The sequence below is a fragment of the Tachyglossus aculeatus genome, chromosome X3 (assembly GCF_015852505.1).
Source record: "Tachyglossus aculeatus isolate mTacAcu1 chromosome X3, mTacAcu1.pri, whole genome shotgun sequence".
In the NCBI taxonomy this organism is placed as follows: Eukaryota; Metazoa; Chordata; class Mammalia; order Monotremata; family Tachyglossidae; genus Tachyglossus; species Tachyglossus aculeatus.
This window is the reverse complement of record NC_052099.1, coordinates 3,158,125-3,181,152: the sequence shown is the minus strand read 5'-3', so window position 1 is coordinate 3,181,152 and position 23,028 is coordinate 3,158,125.

Genomic DNA, 23,028 nt, shown 5'->3' with positions numbered 1-23,028 from the left:
CGGGCCTGTGAGAAAGGAAGAATAGTGGCTTCAGTGATGGGAAAGTCAGGGGAAGGACAAGGATTGGGTGGGAAGATAAGGAGTTCTGTTTTAGACATGTTAAATTTGAGTTGATGGTGGAACATCCAAGTAGAGCTGTCTTGGAGGCAGAAGGAAATGTGAGACTCTCAGAGAGGGAGAGAGATCAGGGCTGGGAATGTAGATTTGGGAATCATTCGCATGGAGGTGGTAGTTGAAGGTATGGGAGCCAATGAGTTCTCCAAGGGAGTCGATGTAGATGGAGAATAGAAGGGGACCCAGAACTGAACCTTGAGGGACACCCAGAGTTAAGGGTGGAAGGCAGAGGAGGAGCCTGCTAAAGAGATTGAGAATGAACAGCCAGAGTGATAGGAGGAGAACCAGGAGAGGACAGTGTCGATGAAGCTGAGATTGGATAATGTTTCCAGGAGAAGGAGGTGGTCGACAGTGTCGAAGGCAGCTGAGAAGTCAAGGAGGATTAGGATGGAGTAGAGGCCATTGGATTTGGCGAGAAGGAGATCACTGGTGACCTAGGAGAGGGCGGTTTCAGTGGAATGAAGAGGACCGAAGCCAGATTGGAGGGGGTCAGGGAGAGAATTGGAGGAGGGAAACTTGAGATAGAAGTTGTAGACAACTCACTTTGGGATTTTGGAGAGGAAGGGTAGGAGGGAGATGGGGCGATAACTGGAAGGAGCCATTCAAGAGAGGGTCAAGAGAGGGGTTTTTTTTAGGTCAAGAGGGTTATTTTTAGGACAGTGGAGACATGGGCATGTTTGAAAGCAGTGGGGAGGAGCCATTGGAGAGCAAACAGTTAAAGATAATGGCTAGAGAGGGAAGAAGGGAGAGGGAAAGGGTTTTGATAAGGTGTGAAGCAATGGGGTCAGATGCACAGGTGTGGAGGGGGTGGATTTTGAAAGAAGGCAGGAGATCTCCTCTTAAGATACTGCTGGGAAAGGTGGGAGAATTGAAGAAGGGGCAGAAAGGGGGAGGAATTGCCCAGGGGCAGGGGAGATTTTATGAGAAGCAGCGTGGCACAGTGGATAGAGCACCGGCCTGGGAGTCAGAAAGTCATGGGTTCTAATCCCGGCTCCACCAGTTGTCTGTTGTGTGACCTTGGGCAAGTCCCTTCACCCTCTGCTCCTGTTACCTCATCTGTAAAATGGGGATTGAGACTGTGAGCCCCACGTGGGACATGAACTGTGTCTAACCCGATCTTCTAGACTGCGAGCCCATTGTTGGGTACGGATTGTCTCTATTTGTTGCCAAATTATACTTTCCAAGCGCTTAGTACAGTGCTCTGTACACAGTAAGCGCTCAATAAATACAATTGAATGAATTTTAGGGAGATAATAATAATAATGATGATGACATTTGTTAAGCGCTTACTATGTGCAAAGCACTGTTCTAAGCACTGGGGGAATACAAGGTGATCAGGTTGTCCCACGTGGGGCTCACAATCTTAATCCCCATTTTATAGATGAGGTAACTGAGGCTCAGAGAAGTTAAGTGAGTTGTCCAAGGTCACACAGCAGACATGTGGCAGAGCCGGGATTCGAACCCATGACCTCTGACTCCCAAGCCCGGGCTCCTTCCACTGAGCCACACTGCTTCTCTAAGCTTCATCTACTATCACATCACTCCTGATAGTTCCCGTTGCTTCCTGTGCTGCATTCTCCCACTCCACCTTCTCACCCTAAGCTTTCCTGCCCCGGAACCCCATTAACAGCCTTTAAAATGGTTTCCCTACTGTTCCAGTGTGTTCCTGTGCACTGCCCTTGCACCCACTGTCTATTCTGTAGCACTACTGTGGTGAAGGATGCCCGTTGTTGGGCTGCCAAACCGAAATTGGATAAATTTTAAAACATTGTAAGTACCACGCCTCTTAACCTGAAACATCAAAGACTGCAAGTACCTATAGCTAAGACCGGTTCCCCTATAACACGGGGGTCATGTTCTTGCAAAATATGGCATTACGGAAAGCTCTCTTTGTGAGTCTCACTTTGTTCCTTCCAACAGGATTGCATTATCAGATGAACATTCCCTGATTCCCTGACAGCATTCTAGCCAAAACACAAACTGCAACACCACACACATTCTAGCAGAAGTGGGTGCACTGTGTTTTTTCACCACTATTTTTTAATACACGTATATCATTTGGGACCATTTTTTAAATCTTGGAAACTCAGGAATGCACTTCACATGGTTTTCTTTGGAAAGTTATTTCACTGAGTGCTCTTTCACTTAACACTTTGTTTTCATGGAACTAAGTAAGAGCTCTAGCCCAGGAATCCCTACGTTTCTTGCCGTCAGCTGCTCTGTCTCCATTTCTCTCAGTTTGTGTCACAGTCTCTGTCCAAGCGCCTCTGCTTTTTTATCTCTCTAACCATCTACCTGTACCTGCTCTCAACTCCCCCACCTCTGTCCCCTCACTCACACTCTTCCCCAAGCTTGGGACTCCCTCCCTCTCTCCCTCCCCACATGAGATGAGTCTTCCCACATTCAAAACTCTAATAAAATCCCATCTCCTCCACAGGCGTTCACCAGTTTCCCAGCTCCTTGACTCATACTATCTCTTCTCCCACTCCCTTCAGCAGTTATTCAGTCAGTCAATCGTATTTATTGAGCGCTTGTGTGCAGAGCACTGTACTAAGCACTTGGGGGAATACAGTACAACAATAACAGACACATTCCCTGCCAACAACAAGCTTTCATTCTAGATGGGGAGACAGACATTCGTATGAATAAAAGAGTTACAGATATCTACATAAGTGCTTCGGGGCTGAGGTGGGGGTGAATAAAGGGAACAAGTCAGAGGGATGCAGAGGGAAGTGGGAGAAGAGGAAAGGAGGGCTTAGTCAGGGAAGGCCTTTTGGAGATGATTTGCCTTCATCACCCCTGCACTTGGATTTGCATTCTTTATTCACCCCTCCTTCATTCCCACAGCACTTATGTACATAGCCATAATTTATTTATTTATATTAACGTCTGACACCCCCTGTAGACTGTAAACTCATTGTGGGCAGGGAACATGTCTATCAAGGGAGAAGAAGCATGGCATATTGGATAGAGCACTTTCTGACTCCTAGTGGAAGTCAGAAAGACCTGGGTTTTCATCCCAGCTCTGCCATTTGTCTGCTGTGTGACTTTGGACAAGTCACTTTCCTTCTCTGTGCCTGTTACCTCATCTGTAAAATGGGGATTAAGTCTGTGAGCCCCATGTGGGACATGGACTGTGTCCAACCTGATTAGCTTGTATCTACCTTAGTGCTTAGTACAGTACCTGGCACACAGTAAGCACTTAATAAATACCATAAAAAATCCTGTTACATTGTACTTGCCCAACTGCTTAGTACAGTGCTCTACATACAGTAAGTGCTCAATAAGTACAATTGATTGATTGACCCAACTGTAGCAATCATGAATTTATTACCCTCTTCCGCACTCAAGTCTTCACGTGCACTGAATTATTCATTTTGACCTCGCTAGTTGTAAATATTTTGGGGAAGCTGTGTGGCCTATTGGAAAGAGCCTAGGCATGGAAGTCAGAGGACCCAGGTTCTATTGCCGGCTCCGTCACTTGCCTGCTGTGTGACATTGGTTATGTCACTTAATTTCTCTGTGCCTCAGTTCTCTCATCTGTAAAATGGGGGATTCAATACCTTTTCTCCCTCCAACTTAGATTGTAAGCCCCATGTGAGACAGGGACTGTATCCAACTTGATTAGCTTGTATCTATCCCAGGGCTTAGAACAGTGCTTAACACATAGTAAACATTTAACAAATACCACAATCATTATTGTTATCATTTATGTCTCCAATAGAGTTATGTCACTACTTATTCTGTATTTTCTAAGCACTTTTACAGTGCATCTCACCAAGTAGATGCTCAGTAAATGCTATTAATATCAATCAATCAATCAATGGTATTTATTGAGCACTTACTATGTGCAAGACACTGTACTAAGAGCTTAGGAGAGTACAGTACAACAGAATTAATAGACACATTCCCTGACCATAGTGAGCTTACAGTCAGAAGGGGGAGACGGACAGAAACATCAATAAATATTAGTATTACCAGTACTACTACTACAACTATGATTACTATGATTACTTCAACTATGTCAATGACAGCGGCAACTACTACTACTACTTCTATTACATAGTGGATGGAGCACGGGCCTGGGAGTCAGAAGGTCATGGGTTCTAATCCCGGATCTGCCACTTGTCTGCTGTGTGACCTTGGGCAAGTCACTTCTGTGAGCCTCAGTTCCCTCATCTGTAAAATAGGGATTGAGAATATGAGCCCCTTGTGGGACAGGGACTGTGTCCAACCCAATTTGCTTGCATCCACCCCAGCGCTTAGTACAGTGCCTGACAACAGAGTAAGGGCTTGACAAATACCGTTATTATTATTATTACTACTGTTTTTTCTTTGTCTCTCAGTGGCCACATAGAAATTCTCCAGTTTTGATGGCCAAATTTTAGAAACCCTGATCTAGAGTAGGGATAGATCTGCTTCTTCCACTTCCTGCTCCCTCCCTCCCTCCTTCATTCATTCATTCATTCATTCAATCATATTTATTGAGTGCTTACTGTGTGCAGAGTACTGTACTAAGAGCTTGGGAAGTACAAGTTGGCAACATAAGGAAATCCCAGCTCCGCCAATTGTCAGCTGTGTGACTTTGGGTAAGTCACTTAACTTCTCTGTGCCTCAGTTACCTCATCTGTAAAATGGGGATTAAGACTGTGAGCCCCCTGTGGGACAACCTGATCACCTTGTAACCTCCCCAGCGCTTAGAACAGTGCTTTGTACATAGTAAGTGCTTAATAAATGTCATTATTATTATTATTATTATTATTAATGGCAGCAGCTGAAACTCAAATCAGTCTAGGTCAGTGTCCGTTAGCAACATCAGAAAAGGTCAGTGGGAGGCGCCTGGGGAGAAGGTTGAAACAAATGACTAAAATGTGGATTTTCGAATGTCTCTGGTTTCAGTAATGCCCAATGTCCCTTATTAGTATCGGTAGCCTGTGAGGTTGTGTTTTCATCTACAACTCCTAGCGAAGCTGCATACTTGGAGCTCCAGATCCAAAGGGAAGAGAAGGACCATTGTTCCCAGAGGATTGGCACTGAGACAGCTTCTGAGGCAGCCTAAGCTAGGGGCCCTTCCCCTTGGAGACAGATGAGAAGGGAGAATGGAGTCAAGATGGCTGCATCACATCTTAATTGGTCCCCTGCCATCAGACCGCAGTGCTCTAGCTGAGCTTCAGAGCCCAGAGATCTCCTCTCACCTCAGATGGGCTCCAGGGCTGGATTGAGACTCCGCTCATCCCTGATCCAGGCATGGAATCTGCTACCCACAGAGCATCCCCTCAAAGCTCCACCCTCTCCAAGCTCTGCCCCAAGTCTTTTCCCACATTCCAAGAGAGAGGTTGATCCCCCAGGCACGGGGCCATTTGTAAGTGTCTTCTTGGGTGAAAATAAAATCCCTTCAAGATAGTAGGGAAAAATGTGACAATTGATGAAAAGGAGCTGATATTTTTGAGAGAAATAACTCAACTGTGTGCCATTAATCTCCTCCTTTCTTTTTCTCTCACCTGACCTATTACCCTCAGTTATCTTATGAGAAATGTGGCCACAGCTAAGGCTTCTCTGGCATCCAATCAGATGAAAAGTAAAGAGTGACGCAATTCCCTCCCACAAAATCTTCTATTTTTCTTCTCTATTTGTTCATCCCTTTGGGAAAAAGATGAGCACCAGTTTATTTGGATCGGATGGATGCGATTCCTCTGTACCTGCCAATAGGGAGGGCCGGCTTCACGTGGCCAGTGAGGTAAGCGATTGTCTCATGGCAGTGAGCGGCAGAGAGCAGAGCACCCCTCCCAAGATGGCTGCCATTTGGGATAGTCTAAATAGCACCCTACACCAGACCTTCTCAAGATGCTGTGACTACTGATTCTAGAGATCTGAGGAAAATTGAGAGTTCTCTCATCCATTCTAAAGGGCACTTACTGTGTGCAGCATTTGGTACTAGGAGTTTGGGAAAGTATATTAAAGGTAAAATGCATGATCCCTGCTTTCAAGGAGTAGAAAATATAATGGAGGAAATAGGCAGACATAAAGTATATCCATAGTCTGAGAGAAGGAGGAATAATACCCACAAATTAGTAGTAGTAAGAGTAGGGAAAAATGAAATAAATATTAATTTGCTAAATAATTTCCAGAGTCCAGTTCTAATGTTGGATTCAAATCAATGAATCAATGGAATTTATTGAGCTCTTACTGTGTGCAGAGCACTGTACTAAGCATTTGGGAGAGTACAACAGAGTTGGTAGACACATTCTCTGCCCACAAGGAACTTGCAGTCTAGAGGGGAAGACAGACATCAAAAGAAGCAGCATGGCTTAGTGGAAAGAGCACAGGCCAAGGAGACAGAAGACCTGGGTTCTAATCCCGACTCCGCTAGTTGCCTGCTGTGTGACCTTAGGCAAGTCACTCAAGTTCTCTGTGACTCAGTTCCCTTATCTGCAAAATGGTGATTCAATACCTGTTCTCCCTCCTACTTAGACTGTGAGCCCCACGTGGGACCTGATTTTCTTGTATCGGCAGTGCTTAGTAAAGTGCTTGACACACAGTAAGTGTTAAACAAATACCACAATTATTATAAATGGCAAATCCATACCTAGGGGCTGTGGGGCTGAGGGTGCTTAAAGGATCAAATGATTTTGGAAGGTCAATGAAAACGCCCCAGAGGTGTTGGTGCTGTTTTCTCTGCATCTGGCCTTTATCTGTCTTGCATCAAGGTTCATGTCTGCTGTGCTCTGTTGTGATCTGAAGCCATGTTACGTTTCTGGGAGCTTTCTGTTGACTACTTTTTTTTAGTAGCCATCAGTTGTGGTGAGCTCAAATGGGGTCACGGCAGAATAGGTGGACGAAAGAACTGCTTTAAACACAGTGAAACAAACCCCCAGACCCTCAAACTGCTCTGACCTTGGGCAAGTCACTTCACTTCTCTGGGCCTCAGTTTCCTCAACTGGAAAATGGGGATTCAATACCTGTCTTCCCTCTTACTTAGGCTATGAGCTCCAGGTGGGACAGGGACTGTCTTGTATCTACCTCAGCGGTGACTGGCACATAGTAAGTGCGTAACAAATACCAGAATTATTCGCTAGTCACTTGACACTGCATGCCCCCCTCCATCCTGCTCATCTATTGACTTATTGCTGTCTGTGCCCCTGCTCAGATGTAATAATAACTGTGGTACTTGTTAAGCACTTACTATGTGCCAGGCACTGTACTAAGTGCTGGGGTGGGTACAAGGAAATCAGGTTGGACACAGTCCCTGTCCCACCTGGAGCTCACAGTCTTCATCCCCATTTTACAGATGAGGTAACTAAGGCACAGAGAAGTGAAGTGACTTGCCTAAGGTCACATGGCGGACAACTGGTGGAGCCGGGATTAGAACCCGTGACCTTCTGACTCCCAGGCCTGTGCTCTATCTACTTCGTTGTGCTGTTTCTAAGCTCCTCATGGGCAGGGAAAGTGTCTATTAATTCTGTTGTACTCTCCCAACTACTTAGTACAGTGCTCTGCCTAGAGAAATAAGCATCCAGTAAATACAGTGGATTGATTGATGGGTATGAGCTGATGATAGCCAACTCCCCATCCCCCAGAGAGACAATACTGCATAAATGTGCTTCCTGAGGTTAAAGGGCATCAGTTCCAAGGTTGAAAAAATTACAAAAGCCTCCTGCAGTCCTTCCCGCCCCCTCCCCATTTCCACCTGCCCTTGGGGGGTGGGGGAAGGGAGAGGCTCCATACCAGAAGGGCTTACATGAGTGAGGTGAGGCTCCTTGGTTATTATCTAACATAGCCTTGTGGAAAGACCCCAGAATCAAACTTCAGTCTGCCTCTTGCCTGACATGTGACCTTGGGCAAGTCACTTAAATTTTCCATGCTTCAGTTCCCTCCTCTGTAAAATGGGGATTCAATACCTATTCTCTCTCCTCAGACTGTGAGCCCCATGAGAGACAGGGGCTCTGTCTGATCTGACTGCATTTTATCTATTCCAGAGCTTAGCACAGTGCTTGGCGTGCATGAAGCATTTAATAAATACCATTACTGCTCTCCATCCGGACAATCCATCCAGAGTGAAGAATGACACAGAGAATCAGCTACTCTTGCGGATATTTTTTTTTCCTTTGCTCTTGTGGCTTAAAAATTAATAATTGGCTAAGATCTCAGACTTCATTGTCTGCTTCATTTCTGGGTTGACTGGCAGCTTTATCTCCATCAACATCTTCCTAAAACAGCTCAGCAGGCAGAGTTGGCACAGTATGGGGGAGGCTGGTACTGTTTATTGGTCTTTTCAGCCACAGACACAAGGAGATAATCCCTGTCAGTGTTGGGGTTTTCAAAGATGATGGATGGATTCGCCACAAATAGTGGAGACAGAACAGATAGGCAGAGCCACCCAGTGAATCAATCGTGGAGCTGGGAACGAAATTCAAACGTCTTAAACACCAAATCAAGGAACTGTCCATTGTCCCAACCGATCTACCCGATCCAGCCCAATACTGCTGGGATTATTGATTATTATTTGATTTTCCCCAGCCCCACCTTTAGCCCTACAACTCTTATGTTCATAGCCATAATTTATTTTAACGTCGGTCCACTGCTCTAGACCGCGAGCTCCTTTTGGGCGGGGAACGAAGGTGTCTACCGACTCTGTTGTAGTGGACTCTTCCAAGCCCTTAGAATAGGGCTGTGCACATGGTAAGTGCTCAATAAATACCACTCATTGATTGTTGCGGTCCTGAGTTCTGATCACTAGCACTCCCCTCAGTGACCTATTCAGCAGCAGCAATCCCAACTACTGTAGGTCAGGAAGTGCGGGACCTTTTAGGGCTTGGGGTCTGGGCGCAGCCTCATCCAGATGCTGCTAAGGAGGGGGTGTTAGATAGAACCCAAGGAAGTAGGGTTCCCCTGTCTGGACTGAATGTCAGACCTAGGTTCTAATTCCATCTCCACCAATCGTCTGTCGTATGACCTTGAGCAAGTCACTTAACTTCTCTGTGACTCAGTTCCCTCATCTGCAAAATGGGGAGTCAATGCTTGTTCTCCCTTCCTGCTTAGACTGGGAGCCCCAAGTGGGACCTGAACATCTTGTATCTAGCTCGGCAATTAAGACAGCTCAGCAATTGGACAGTTTAACAAATTCTACAATTATTATTATTATTATTATTATTGGATTGTCTCATACCCGTGAGCCATGACCGAGATCGGCCATTTTCATATTTAGAAGTATGAAGGGCAAGTATGGACTCACAAACTCAACCCAGACTCCCATTATTAGGGCAGTTACAAGCCCCGGTGGCCATGATTAAACTTTGATTACACCCCCAAACAGTCAAGATACACAATCAGGATTTAGTTAGTAGCACCAGTGGAGAGATCACAACTTAGAATACCAAGGAGAGGTTTTCAAGGTAACTATTTACAGCTCCTGGTGGTTTTTAAGACTGATTAGCAGACCACCTACCTAGAAGTCAGTCTGATCAGCGGACCACGTGGTAGGCCTGGCTTGGATATTTGGGGAGCCCAGAGATAGGCTGAAATTATCCACGGATTATGCTCATGACCAAATTACCCCACACTAACCTTCTTTTTGATCCTGTAGGTAGTTTGGAGGGAGAGAAAGAAGGTAGGGGGCGTAATTTGTTCTGGCTGGTCTCCAAGGGCAAGAGTCAGGCCTGCTTGACCTTTTCTTTGCCAACTCCAAAAGAGCTAAGCTTCTCCTACTCAGCTTCCTTCAGAAGTAGAGAGTGGGGGTGGCGCTTTCCTCCCTATTGGCCCAAAGCCAGCCCCTCCCAGATTATGCCAAATAGCGGTGGGATGGGTGGGAGAACTCTGGCCTGAACCAACTGGTCACCTGGCTAACAGAAGAACAGGGTGAGAAGATGGCAGTGGACAACACTGAGGCTTTTGGTAGTTCAGTAGTTTTTCAATGGGCACAAAGTGAAACTCAAAAATCAAAAGCCAGAATGGCAGAAACCAGAGTTACTGTAGGAGAGGAAAAATGAAGGGGCAAGAAACATCATGCACTGAAAGCCAGGTGGCAGTTGGGTAATGGGAACACGCAGAAGTATTTTGGCAGAATAAACTCTCCTTTCTGAATTTTGCTGTTCCTCTCAACCCAAGAACCGAGAGGGCATTTATTTTACTGCGACTCAGTGAGCACGGATCCTTAAATATCAGGTCTAGATCTGCTTTTTAACGGCAGAGGCAGAGAACTTCTAAGAGACTTGTGGTAGGTAATACTCGGAGATTGTCCGGGTAGGTAGCTGCCCCCAGAAGCTATCGGGACTCTCAGACTTTCCCTCCCCAGGCAGGAGGGGAAGCCTCTGGAATCCAGCTAGGCAGTCCTTACCCCTCAGGGCTGGTTCCTGTGGCTCAGGGAGAGGTGGCACCCACTCCCCTCTGAGATAGCCTCTAGACTGTAAGCTCATCGTGGGCAGGGAATGTGTCTGTTGCATTGTTATATTGTACTCTTCCAAGCGCTTAGTACAGTGCTCGGCACACAGTATGCGCTCAATAAATATGATTGGCTGAGGTAGCCATCTGTTCAAAGCTCAGGAGTTACAAACACAGACATATGCACACACAGAATTCCACTAGTACCACTGGCTTTGAACAGATCACCAATATTTAATTATTTAAAGAATTAACCTCAACATTAGTTATACAACTTATCTTAGAACTGAAGCTGGGATTAATCACCTTTCCCTAAACTGTAACTACTTCAGAGGGGCAGCCTTCATCCACAATCAATCTTCTTCCTTGAAATCAATCAGTGGTATTTACTGAGTGCTTTCTGTTGCAGAGTCAACTGAGTGTTTGGGAGAGTACAACACAACTGAGTTGGTGGATGTATTTCCTGCCCATGAGGAGTTTATAGTAACTCTTCTGTGGTTTGCCACACCGACAGGGTTTCCTGGGCAGTTCACCTTGCCGATCGCTGCCTGCTCAGAAGACCCTGCTTCTGGGGAAACCGCATGGGGAGTCACAGGACCTGGGCTCTACTCCCAGCTCTGCCACTTACCTGCTGAGTGACCTTGGGCAAGTCACTTAACTTCTCTGGGCCTCAGTCCTCTCATCTGCAAAATGGAGATTCAATACTTTTCTCCCTCCTGCTTAGACTGTGAGCCCTTTATGGGACCCAATAGTCTTGTACCTTTTGTCTACCTCAGTGCTTGGTACAGTGCTTGGCATGTAGTAATCACTTAACAAATACTACAGTTATTACTTCAGGCCTCCCAGCCTGCTCCCCGAGGATTCTTTGAAGAAGCCCCCACGCCTTGGGCCTTTCCTCGGGATCCCAAGATGGGGATTCTGTTTTCTTCTTCTTTCTTTCTTTTGGAATCTTCTTCTTAACCAGCCCCCTCCTCCTGGTCTCAGATCTTCTCCTGCAATTGGCTGCGGCCCAGCTGATGTAACTAGGAGAGTGAGTGACATGGATGAAAATTAGCTTTCCCTTTGTGGGAGGGTACTGAAACTTCTGGGGGTCCCCCTCCCCTCATCTCTAGATGGGGGGTAAGGCCTGCTAGCCTCTCTAGGCTATCCCAGCTACCACCTGGAGGGCCCAGGATGGGCAAAATAATGTGGTCATAAAGTGCCTAGGAACCAATTATAAACACTCTGAATCATGGAAGGATCTGAGGAATCTGCACAAAAAAGTTGTGCAGAGAAGCAGCATGGCCTAGCGGATAGAGCACGGGCCCGAGAGTCAGAAGGACCTGGGTTCTAATACCAGCTCCACCAGTTTTCTGCTGTGTGGCCTTGGCAAGTCACTTAACTTCTCTGTGCCTCAGTTTCCTTATCTGTAAAATGGGGATTAACACTATGAGCCCCATGTGGGACATGGACTGTGTCCAACCTGATTAATTTGTATCTACTCCAGAGCTTAGTACAGTGCCTGGCACATAATAAGCACTTAACAAATACCATAAAAAATTCTGGAGACCGCCCACAAGTCACACGGAGACCATAGTTGCACCCCAAACACCACATTTGCACACCCCTCCATTCCTGGATTGGAGCCGGGGATTTGGAAGTCTTCCTAACTTTTAGAATGCTGAGAATCCCAAATCCAGAACGATCTGTTCTCTGGTCTCCAGAGACGCCTATAAACACCCAAACTGGCCTGCTGACTTCTCCTCCTCACCCTCACTGAGACCCGGCTCTAGACTGATGACATTGTCTCCCCTCCCTCTCTCTCTTGGTGGGGGTGGGCATCTTTCCCCATTCCCCCAACTCATGGAGTCAAGGAAGGAATCAATCTGCCGTTCCATCTCCGGTTCATTTATTCCTTCAATCATATTTATTGAGCGCTTACTGGGTGTAAAGCACTGTACTAAGCATTTAAGAGAGTACAATATAACAAACAGATGTATTCCCTGCCCACCATGAGCTCACAGTCTAGAGGGGGAGACAGACATTAATCTACATAAATAAACAACAGATATATACAAAAATGCCATGTCATTTTAGTTCTGTCTCGGGGCCTTCATTCTCTCTCCTTTTCTTCTGTTGAATCCCACATCATCCAGCCACCACCCTCTACAGAAACTAGTGACCATCATCTACCCTCCTCCTGGTCACCCCTCCACATTTCTTGCCGATTTTGATGTTCTCCTTGACTTCCTACTCCTTTTTTCCAATCGTAATTCTTAGGGACTTCCACATCCATGGGGTTGAACCCTCTGACCTCCCAACCATCGGCTCCCCCCTTACACTACATCTCCTAACTTTTGCTTGAGTTGAGCTTCTTCGGCAGGAGCGGCAAACTGTGGTATCGTTGCAAACTCAACCGCACATGAATCGCTGTGCGTACGAGTCAAAGCCAGAGCCTGCACCCTACAAGTCTCAGCAGCCACGTACAAGTGCTACCACCCATCCTTACCTTCTCAGAAGTCAAGTTGGACCCAGTGTGACCTGACCACAAGGCTGACTGGATTTGCCAGGTGGAGGGAATTCTGAGTAATAATAAGAATTGTGGTATTTGTGAAGTGTTTATTATGTACCAAGTGCTGGGGTAGATACAAGATAATCAGGTGGGACACAGTCCCTGTCTCGTACGGGACTCTCCGTCTATGCAGGGGGAACAGATTTTACAGATGAAGAAACTGAGGCTCAAAGAAGCTAAGATCCTTGCCCAAAGTAACACAGCAGGCAAGTGGCAGAGCTGGTTACCAGGCATGTGCCCTTTCCATTAGGCACACTGCTTCTCAACCCCTGTATTTTCCCCCACTTTTAGTACAGTGATTTGCATGTTATTATTGCTATTATTATTATTATTATTGTACTTGTCCAGTGTTACTACCCTAATGCTATTATGCAATGGTCCCACTTCCAGGACCTTCTGGGGTTAATAATAGTAATAATAATTATGGTGTTTGTTAAGCGCTTACTATGTGCCAAGCATTGTTCTAAGCACTTGGATAGATACAAGGTAATCAGGTTGTCCCACATGGGGCTCACAATCTTAATCCCCATTTTACAGATGAGGTAACTGAAGCACAGAGAAGTTAAGTGGCTTGCCCAAGGTCCCACAGCAGACAAGCGGAGGAGCTGGGATTAGAACCCATGTCCTCTGACTCCCAAGCCCGTGCTCTTGCCGCTAAGCCATGTTGCTTCTCGGCTTGCTTCTTGGTTTGTACTCCAAAAGCATTCCCCAGCTATCTCTCTATTGCTTTTCCCAGTGCCCCCTCAACCAAAGAGTTGGTCCAGGCAGGGGAGAGGGCCAGTAGTAGTAGCTGTAGTAGTAGTAGTGATTGTAGTGACCGGTAAGAATGGATAATTGAGAACTGGCTACATGCTTAACACAACTTACAGAACCTTGTGAAATCTAGAATCAAAAGAAATTCAGAACAGAAGAGTCTAACCCTCTCATTGCAAACTGTAGACATGGTTAAAGGAATCCAGAAAATATAATAGCTTGTGTTAAAGGGAGAAAGAGTGGTTTGTCAGAAGCAAAAACCTTTTTGGAATAAGCTCTTTTGAGCAATCTCTATAAAAACTGGCCAATCGTCACGCTATCAAAAGACTTTAATTGTTAGGTTGGATTTTAAGATAGCTCAGTTTTGAAAATAACTGCAGCCTAGCAGGCTGACGTAATCCTCAGGGAAACCAGTATTCAGGAGTTTAGTTTCCCTTGGGTTTGGGAGGGAATATTCACAGAGATTGTTTGCACTCGTTGGCTTTCTCACAGATAAGATATTCTTCAAAATCGGTCAATGCCATGTACTTTGGGAGGGGAGAGGGGACACGGTCAGGTTTTCAGCAGTCAGCAAACCTTCCTGGTGCCTGCCATTTATTTTCCTTCCACGAGGACATTACACCAACCAGACCAAGATGAAAAACATTCAAAGTGTCTGGAAACTAAGTCCTCTTGATTCTGAAGTATTTCCACCATGGTTCCACCACTCTAATAGATCTTATTGATTTAAGTGTTGAGACAGGTTCATAAATTCCAGGCAGGGAGAAATCAGGGGAACTTAAATCATTCGCACTAAAATATACTCTTGATTCCTAGTCTCAATTAACTTCTGTGCTAACATGTACTGTTAACAATTAAAAAATAACTGCTGATTATATATGCTGCTAAACTTGTCTGACCACAATGGGATTCATTACCATTCACACACACACACGCATACACACGCACACACACACACTTTCTATTTCTCACATTCTCAGGGCACACAGGTCAGAATTAGCACATCTTATTCTTAGAGACAAAATGTATTATTGCTTTCCTGGTTCACCCCAATCATTTACTGATTTTGATAGACTCTTTTCTGGAGTTCGGGTGCGCCATGTACTTGAACCATGATAATCCGTCTTACTGTTTGCGGAGCAATGAAGATTATCAAGATGAATGAAGAAGAGCCAATGACACTCTTTACTCATCACAGAGCAGTTCAGACCTATTATTTCTGGCACTGAGAGATTTATTGGTAATTATTGAAGCTGATAAGCAGTCATCCCGGGAGTAAAAACGTGCAGGGATTGAGATGCTAGAGGGAACTAGGAACACGTCATTAAATCTTACACTGAATTCTAGAGAGGAAAGGAAAAAAAATCAAAAGCATTTTCAAAAATTGCAATCAGAGGGACTAATTAGCTCAACTGGTGCTTATATTTTCCCGATATTTCCAGAGTACTTTTAGCTTCACCTTTGTCACTCCTGGAGAAAAAAATGAAGTATTTCTGTTTCTAAAAAGGTTCCTTGTGCATTTCTCAGAATATTAATAAAGCCATCCAAAGTGGCCTCTGCCAAAATGCATTGAATCTGGGCTCCTTTAGAGCTATTTTGAAGATGAAGAAACTTCAGCATTATTCATCAACTCTAAACATTTTATTGCACTATTCTGGTGAAATACACAGTTTCTCACTTTTATGCTTAAAGTTCTTTTATGAGATATCAACATGCAGTCAATGGAAATGGATTTGTTTATGAAGATGGGGAGTTGAATGTCCAATAAGTCATTTATCAGCAGTCTGGCTCTGGGTCAAATCACAAACCTCTCCATCTCCAGAAGCCAGCTCTGAAACAGACCGGCTAAGACACACACAGTATCCCTCTCAGCCCAGCATGTAAACATTCAATTGATGGAAAACTATTAATGGTCTATTATTGGCACTAATAGCCAAACTGGGAGTTTGGGGTGTAATTTCTTCCAGACCACAAAGAGTGATTTGTGACAGGAGACTGCTCTGTTGGAGGGGAAAGAGCAGAATAGAATGCCCTAGATTATGTGACAAAGTTGCTTAGTTCCAAGCTTGAGAGTAGGCAGAAAATATTGCAGGAGGGAGAGAGATCATTTCATTAAGCCACTTTTTTAAACCTAAAAACTGGTAGGATTCAGAAAGCCCAAGTTCACACAGAAGACAAACGGCGGAGCCAGGATTAGGACCCAAGACCTTCTGACTCCCAGTCCTGAGCTCTAACCACTAGGAAATGCTGCTTCTCTAGGCCAGGCTGCTTCCCTCACTTTTCTAATTCATGTGACTTGTTCAAGGTCACCCACCAGGCAAGTGGCAAAGTTGCGATTAGAACCCAGATCCTCTTAACTCCTGGTTCTGAGCTCTTGCCACTGCTTCTCACTAGACCATGCTTATGGGGAATGGAAAAATGGACAAACGATAGTCCCAAGGCCAGGAGGCTCTGTCTAACAGCCAATGAGCTCTGTTGATTATTACCTGACCTTGATAGCCCAGAAATGAAGCAGTGTGGCCTAGTGGAAAGAGCACAGTCCTGGGAATCAGAGGACCTGGATTCTAATTCCTGCTCTGCCGCTTGTCTGCCATGATGTTATCTGGGGCAAAACACTTCACTTCTCTGGGCCTGTAAAATAGGGACTAAATCTATAAAATTGGGATTAAATTCTCCTCCTTCCAGACTGTGAGCCCCATGTGGGACAGGACTGTGTCCAACCTGATTAGCTTGTATCTACCTCAGCACTTAGTACAGTGCCTGGCATAGAGTAAGCAAAATCAGGATGTTTAAAACTCCATTTGACTCATTGTCCCGGGGAAGGGAAAGTGCACAAACTCCTGAACCAGCCCCACTCTCAATACTTTACTGACTTGTTCTGCCCAGATGCCAAGGAGGGTAGGATGCCTCAGGTTTGGAGGATGCCCCTTCTGCCAAGCTGGACTTTCACCAGGGAGGAAGCTTGGGCATTTCAGTGGCCTCGGCGGCGCTTGAGGGAGAATGTGGCAGAGCACCTGCTGAGTTTAAACTATTTTGAACAAAACCACGCTTGTGAAACCCCGGAAAGCACAGTACCAATGAAAAAGGAACAGCGGTATCAGAAGTCTGGTCCCCTGTTAGTCTGGCTCCTATTCAGGCTCCTAGTATTTCCCAACCTCACAGGTGCCATCTGAAAAAGCAGATGACAGAATCACAAATTTCCCTTTCTGCTCTGGGTCCCACTGAAGTTCACAGCTCCACGCCTGCCTCTGAGCCGGGTCTCTCAGTAGTTCTGGCTGTTCACAGATTACAGTTCATGAAGCAACCTGGCCTAATGGAAAAAAACACAGGCCTGCGGATCAGGAGATGCAGGTTTTAATCCCCTCTCCACAGATGACCTGTTGCATCACCTCGGGCAAGTCTCTTCCCCCTTTGTGTCTCAGTTTCCTCATCTGTAAAATGAGACTTAAATAACAGTTTCTCTTCCCCCTTTAATGTGGGACAGAGACTCTGTCTGATCCAGTTATATTTTATCTACTCCAGAGCTTGGCATATGGTAAGTGCTTACCAAATGCCCCACATTACTGGAAACCACCCATCCCCGTTACATAATGCTTCTTTATCGAGATTTAACTTTTAATGACATGTCTCTAATTGACTAGTCTATATCAAGGCTGGCAGAGGAAAATTTTGAGGTTACCAAACCACTGGATAGGACTTCCATGGTGTGGAGCTTTAAAATTTGAATCTGCTTTGTATCGCCTGGGGCAAGTCACTTAACTTCCCTGTGCTTTAGTTTCTTCATCTGTATTATTGGCATTAAACACCCATTCTCTCTCCCTCTTAGACTGTGGAACAGGAACAGGAACTGTGGAATCCATGTGGAACAAGAACTGTCCCTGACCAGATTATCTTGTATCTATCCCAGTGCTCAGTACAGCGTTTGGTGCATAGTAAGTGCTTAACAAATACCACAATCCTTGTCCTCAAGGATCTTACAACCTAGCCATGGAGACAGATACTATAATAATTTACCGGCAGGACAAAGAAGGGCTAGGGGAGATGAGCATGAATAGTGCTCAACTAATATGGTACGAAGATACTTATGTAGGTTCTACAGGCGGTTGTGAAGCACTTCCGTATTGACCCTTATCTAATCTCTAGTCCTCTGTAGTGTGGAAGAAAAGGACTCATTAACAATGGTGTACAAACTGGATGAAGACCCCGCAGGATCTGCACGCCGGCAGGAGTGCTTGGGAGCGTACAACAATATAACAGACACATTCCCTGCCAGCAATGAGTTTACAGTCTAGTGTTTCAAGACAGAAATGGAAGCAGCCCAGAATGGAAAATCTCCCCTTCCAAAGAGGCACTCTAGTGGCTGGACCTTTAGGCCAACCCCCATCACCACCCCATATCTTGCTCACAAGTGCTCTGCCCCCCCCACCTCAATCAATCAATCAATCAATCATATTTATTGAGCACTTACTGTGTACAGAGCACTGTACTAAGCGCTTGGGAAGTACAAGTCGGCAACACATAGAGACAGTCCCTGGACCTGGAGCCTGGGAGTCAGAAGAGCTTTATTTTTAAGATATTTGTTAAGTGCTTACTATGTTCCAGGCATAGTGCTAGGGTAGCTGCAAGATAATCAGATTGGAACAGTCCATGTCCCACATGGGGCTCACAGTCTTAATTCCCATTTTACAGGTGAGGGAACTGAAGCACTGAGAAGTTAAGTGACTTGCCCAAGGTAACACAATGTACGTGTGGTAGAACGGGGATTAGAAACCATGACCATGACTCCCAGTGACTCCCATCTGACACTCAGTGATTAGTTCAGTGCTTGGCACATAGTAAGGACTTAACAAGTATTTTATTATTATTATTATTGTTATTATTTTATTGCTGTTGTTGTTGCTGTTGTTATATAGACAGCCTCCTGACCCAGAGAGGAGAATTCTTGACATCTCCCAAAAGGAATGCTGAAATAGTGGCAAAGACTCTTATTCATTGTGCAGCAATGCTGCAGTTTAATTTGAATGTGTATTTAGGAGGCTTTCAGGCTCAATCACTACCTTAATGAGCAAGGAACCAGCACATTTGCGACTGCACTTAGTCAGTCATAGGCTGTGAGTAATCACTGGGCTTGGCGCACTGTAGCTGCTGAAATCTTTTTCCTTTCCACATTACCGATTAGCATATGCTGATTAATCACATTCAAGGCTCTCAGGAGAGGAAAAGGGATGAATCATGTTCAGGGAAACTTCAGATCAAAGAAAGCTCAACTGGTTCCTTTCTTTTTCCTATCCAGAAACCTGTTTTGCAGGCTCTCCTTTGGAAGTCAGGAAGGGTTGTTCTTGCTTGCAAAGTTGCCTGTGGCATACTCTTCCCTGGGGCAAGGGGGTTCTCTGTGGAAGAAACTCTGGCAGGCTCACTCAGACCTTGTAATTCTGGACCAGGAAAAGCTGAATTACACTCCTCTAATAATGACGGTATTTTTTAAGCACTTACTGTGTGCCAGGCACTGTACTAAGCGCTGAGGTGGGTACAAACAAATAGGGATGGACATGGTCCCTGTCCCATACGGGGCTCACGGTCTAAATCCCCATTTTACAGATGAGGTAATTGAGGCCCAGAGAAGTGAAGTGACTTTCCCAAGGTTACACAGCAGACAAGGGTGGAGCCGGGATTAGAACCCATGACCTTCTGACTCCCAGGCCCGTGCTCTATCCACTATTCTGTGGTACTTCTCTAGACTGTGAGCGTGTTGTGGGCAGGGTACGCGCCTACCAACTCTGTTACACTGTGCTCTCCCAAGCACTTAGTACAGTGCTCTGCACACACTAAGCTTTCAATAAGTCATTCATTCATCAATTTGTATTTATTCAGTGCTTACTGTGTGCAGAGCACTGTACTAAGAGATTGGGAAAGTACAGTACAACAATAAACAGTGACATTCCCTGCCCACAACGAGCTCATAGTCTAGAGGGGAGTAGACAGACATCAATACAAATAAATAAAATTACAGATACGTACATAAGTGCTGTGGGGCTGGGCCGGGGGGAAGAGCAAAGGGAGCAAGTCGGGGTGATGCTGAAGGGAGTGGAAGATGAGGAAAAGTGGGGCTTAGTCTGGGAAGGCCTCCTGGAGGAGATGTGCCTTCAATAAGGCTTTGAAGCAGGGGAGAGTAATTGTCTGTCAAATTTGAGGTTGGAGGGCGTTCCAGGCCAGAGGCAGGACGTGGGCAAGAGGTTGATGGTGAGATAGATGAGATTGAGGCACAGTGAGAAGGTTAGCACCAGAGGAGCAAAGTCTGAGGACTGGGTTGAAGGAGGAGAGAAGCAAGGTGAGGTAGGAGGGGCAAGGTGATGGAGTGCTTTAAAGCTAATGGAGAGGAGTTTTTGTTTGATAAGGAGGTGGATGGGTAACCACTGGAGATTTTTGAGGAGGGGGGTGACATGTCCTGAAAGTTTTTCTATAGAAAGATGATCCCGGCAGAGGAGTGAAGTATGGACTAGAGTGGGGAGAGACAAGAGGTTGGGAGGTCAGCAACGAGGCTGATGCAGTAATTTAGGTGGTATAGGATGAGTGATTGTATTGACGAGGTAGCAGTTTGGTTAGGGAGGAAAGGGCTGATTTTAGCGATGTTGTGAAGGTGGGACTGACAGAGTTCCGTGACGGATTGAATATGTGGGTTGAATGAGAGAGATGATTGATTGTCAGCAGCATGGTTTAGTGGAAAGAGCACGGGACCAGGAGTCAGAGGACCTGGGTTCTAAACCTGGCTTTGCTAATTGCTTGCTGTGCAAACTTGGGCAACTTCTCTGTGTCTCAATTCCCTCAAATGTAAAATGGGGATTAAATACCTGTTCTCCCTCCTACTTGGACTGTGAACCCCATGTGGGATAGGGACTGTGTCTGACCTAATTAACTTGTACATACCCCAACACTTAGAACAGTGTTTGACAAATTGTAAATGCTTAACAAATACCATTGAAAAAAATCTGATTATAATAAGACTCACAGCTGGGTACTGAGGTGGAGGATGGAGCACAGGGAACTATGAGAAATAGATATTTCAAGGAGCCTTGGGGCGAGCAAAGCTTAACTGGTTGACAGACAGGGCAGGGTGTGGACATCAAGAAAGGAACATCACATCAAATTAATGTTGCCCAAAAATATAATTCTCCAGTTTACCATGTATGGTCCAGCCTATCTGTCTGCAAACATCAGTCTCTCTCTCTTACTTTTGAATCTCTGCAGCTTCTCCTCTGGTTCCTCACCTGCTGTGTAACCTCGAGCAAGTCACTTAACTTCTCTGGGCTTCACTTTCCTCATCTGTAAAATAGGGGTTCAATACCCGCTCCCCCTCCCACTTAGAATCTTGATTTAAGAATAAATCTAGTGATATGAGGTACAGTTGTGAGACCAGAATCCAATTGTTGGTCCCAAGGCTCAGGCAGAATACCTGAAAACCGTTGGCTGCATGGGAGAGAAGCTGAAAGTGGCCCAATGCAACAGAGGATACTCTGACAGCTTTCCAGGGTCCGTTTGACATTGACAGCTGCTCCTTTAAATGTTCCATCGACCCCTACAGCAGCAGAGAGAGCAGATTTCTTTTCAGTATGTGGAATCTGGATCATAGAATTGAAAAGAAACACACCGTCGTTCTGACCCTGCCAGAAGCGGTTAGGGCACAAAATGGAAGAGAAATAGACTGGAGGTACTTCTCTAAGTCTCCTCTTTACCTCAGGGAATCTCAAATTAGTGCCTATTGACAGCCACAAAAAAACCAGCCACAACCTCAACTGTGACCAAACCAAGATTTTTACCAGGTCAGGGAGACTGTTCCCCCAAATCTCAAGGGAACTGCTGTGCGTTATTTGCTAGACTTTTCTAGTGAAGTGGGGAGATTGCAACCATAGAGCAATGCTATTTCCTCTCATCATTCTGGCTCCTTCTGAGAGCCCTGTGTGAGCTTCCTTCCCTGCAAAAAATGGATGCTCTCAACTGTAATTAAAGGGCAGAGATCATGGACTTGGTACATTGCCCAGTGGGGGTTCAGTAAATATTACCTAATGAGGTCGCAAATATTGCTTTTTTCTTGCTACACGTCATGGCTATCAGCCTATCTTTCTGGATATACTACTGTTGCATCAGAAGCAGCGTGGCCTAGTGGAAAGAGCATGGGTCTGGGAGTCAGAGGATCTGGGTTCTAATCCCAGCTCCACCACTTGTCTGCTGTGTGACCTTGGACAAGTCATTTCACTTCTCTGGGCCTCAGTTTCCCCAACTGTAAAATGGGGATTAAATCCTACTCCCTCTTACTTAGACTGTAAGCCCCAAATGGGACAGGGACTGTGTCCAACCTGATCAATTTATTTTTATCCCAGCGCTTAGAACAGTGCTTGACACAGAGAAAGCACTTATAGTAACAATAATAATAATATTGAGCTCCCCAAAGTCACTCCCCCCCCTTCTCCAGGCCCCCAGCTCTCAATGCTCTCCGCTACTCTCCCATCCTTCCCAGCAGTATCTTCAGAGGAGATCTCCTCCTTCCTCTCAAGTGCTACTCCGGCCACCTGTGCTTCTGACCTCATTCCCTCTCATCTTATGAAATCTCTCACTCCCTCCCTTCTCCCCTCTTTAACTTCCATCTTCAACCGCTCACTCTCCACTGGTTCCTTCCCCTCTGCCTTCAAACATGCCCACGTCTCTCCCATCCTAAAAAAACGCTCTCTTGACCCCACCTCACCTTCTAGTAATCGCCCTATCTCCCTCCTACCATTCCTTTCCAAACTCCTTGAATGAGTCGTCTACACGCGCTGCCTCGAATTCCTCAATGCCAACTCTCTCCTCGACCACCTCCAATCTGGCTTCCGTCCCCTACATTCCACGGAAACTGCCCTCTCAAAGGTCACCAATGACCTCCTGCTTGCCAAATCCAATGGCTCATACTCTATCCTAATCCTCCTCGACCTCTCAGCTGCCTTCGACACTGTGGACCACCCCCTTCTCCTCAACACGCTATCCAACCTTGGCTTCACAGACTCCGTCCTCTCCTGGTTCCCCTCTTATCTCTCTGGTCGCTCATTCTCAGTCTCTTTTGCAGGCTCCTCCTCCCCCTCCCATCCCCTTACTGTAGGGGTTCCTCAAGGTTCAGTTCTTGGTCCCCTTCTGTTCTCGATCTACACTCACTCCCTTGGTGACCTCATTCACTCCCACAGCTTCAACTATCATCTCTACGCTGA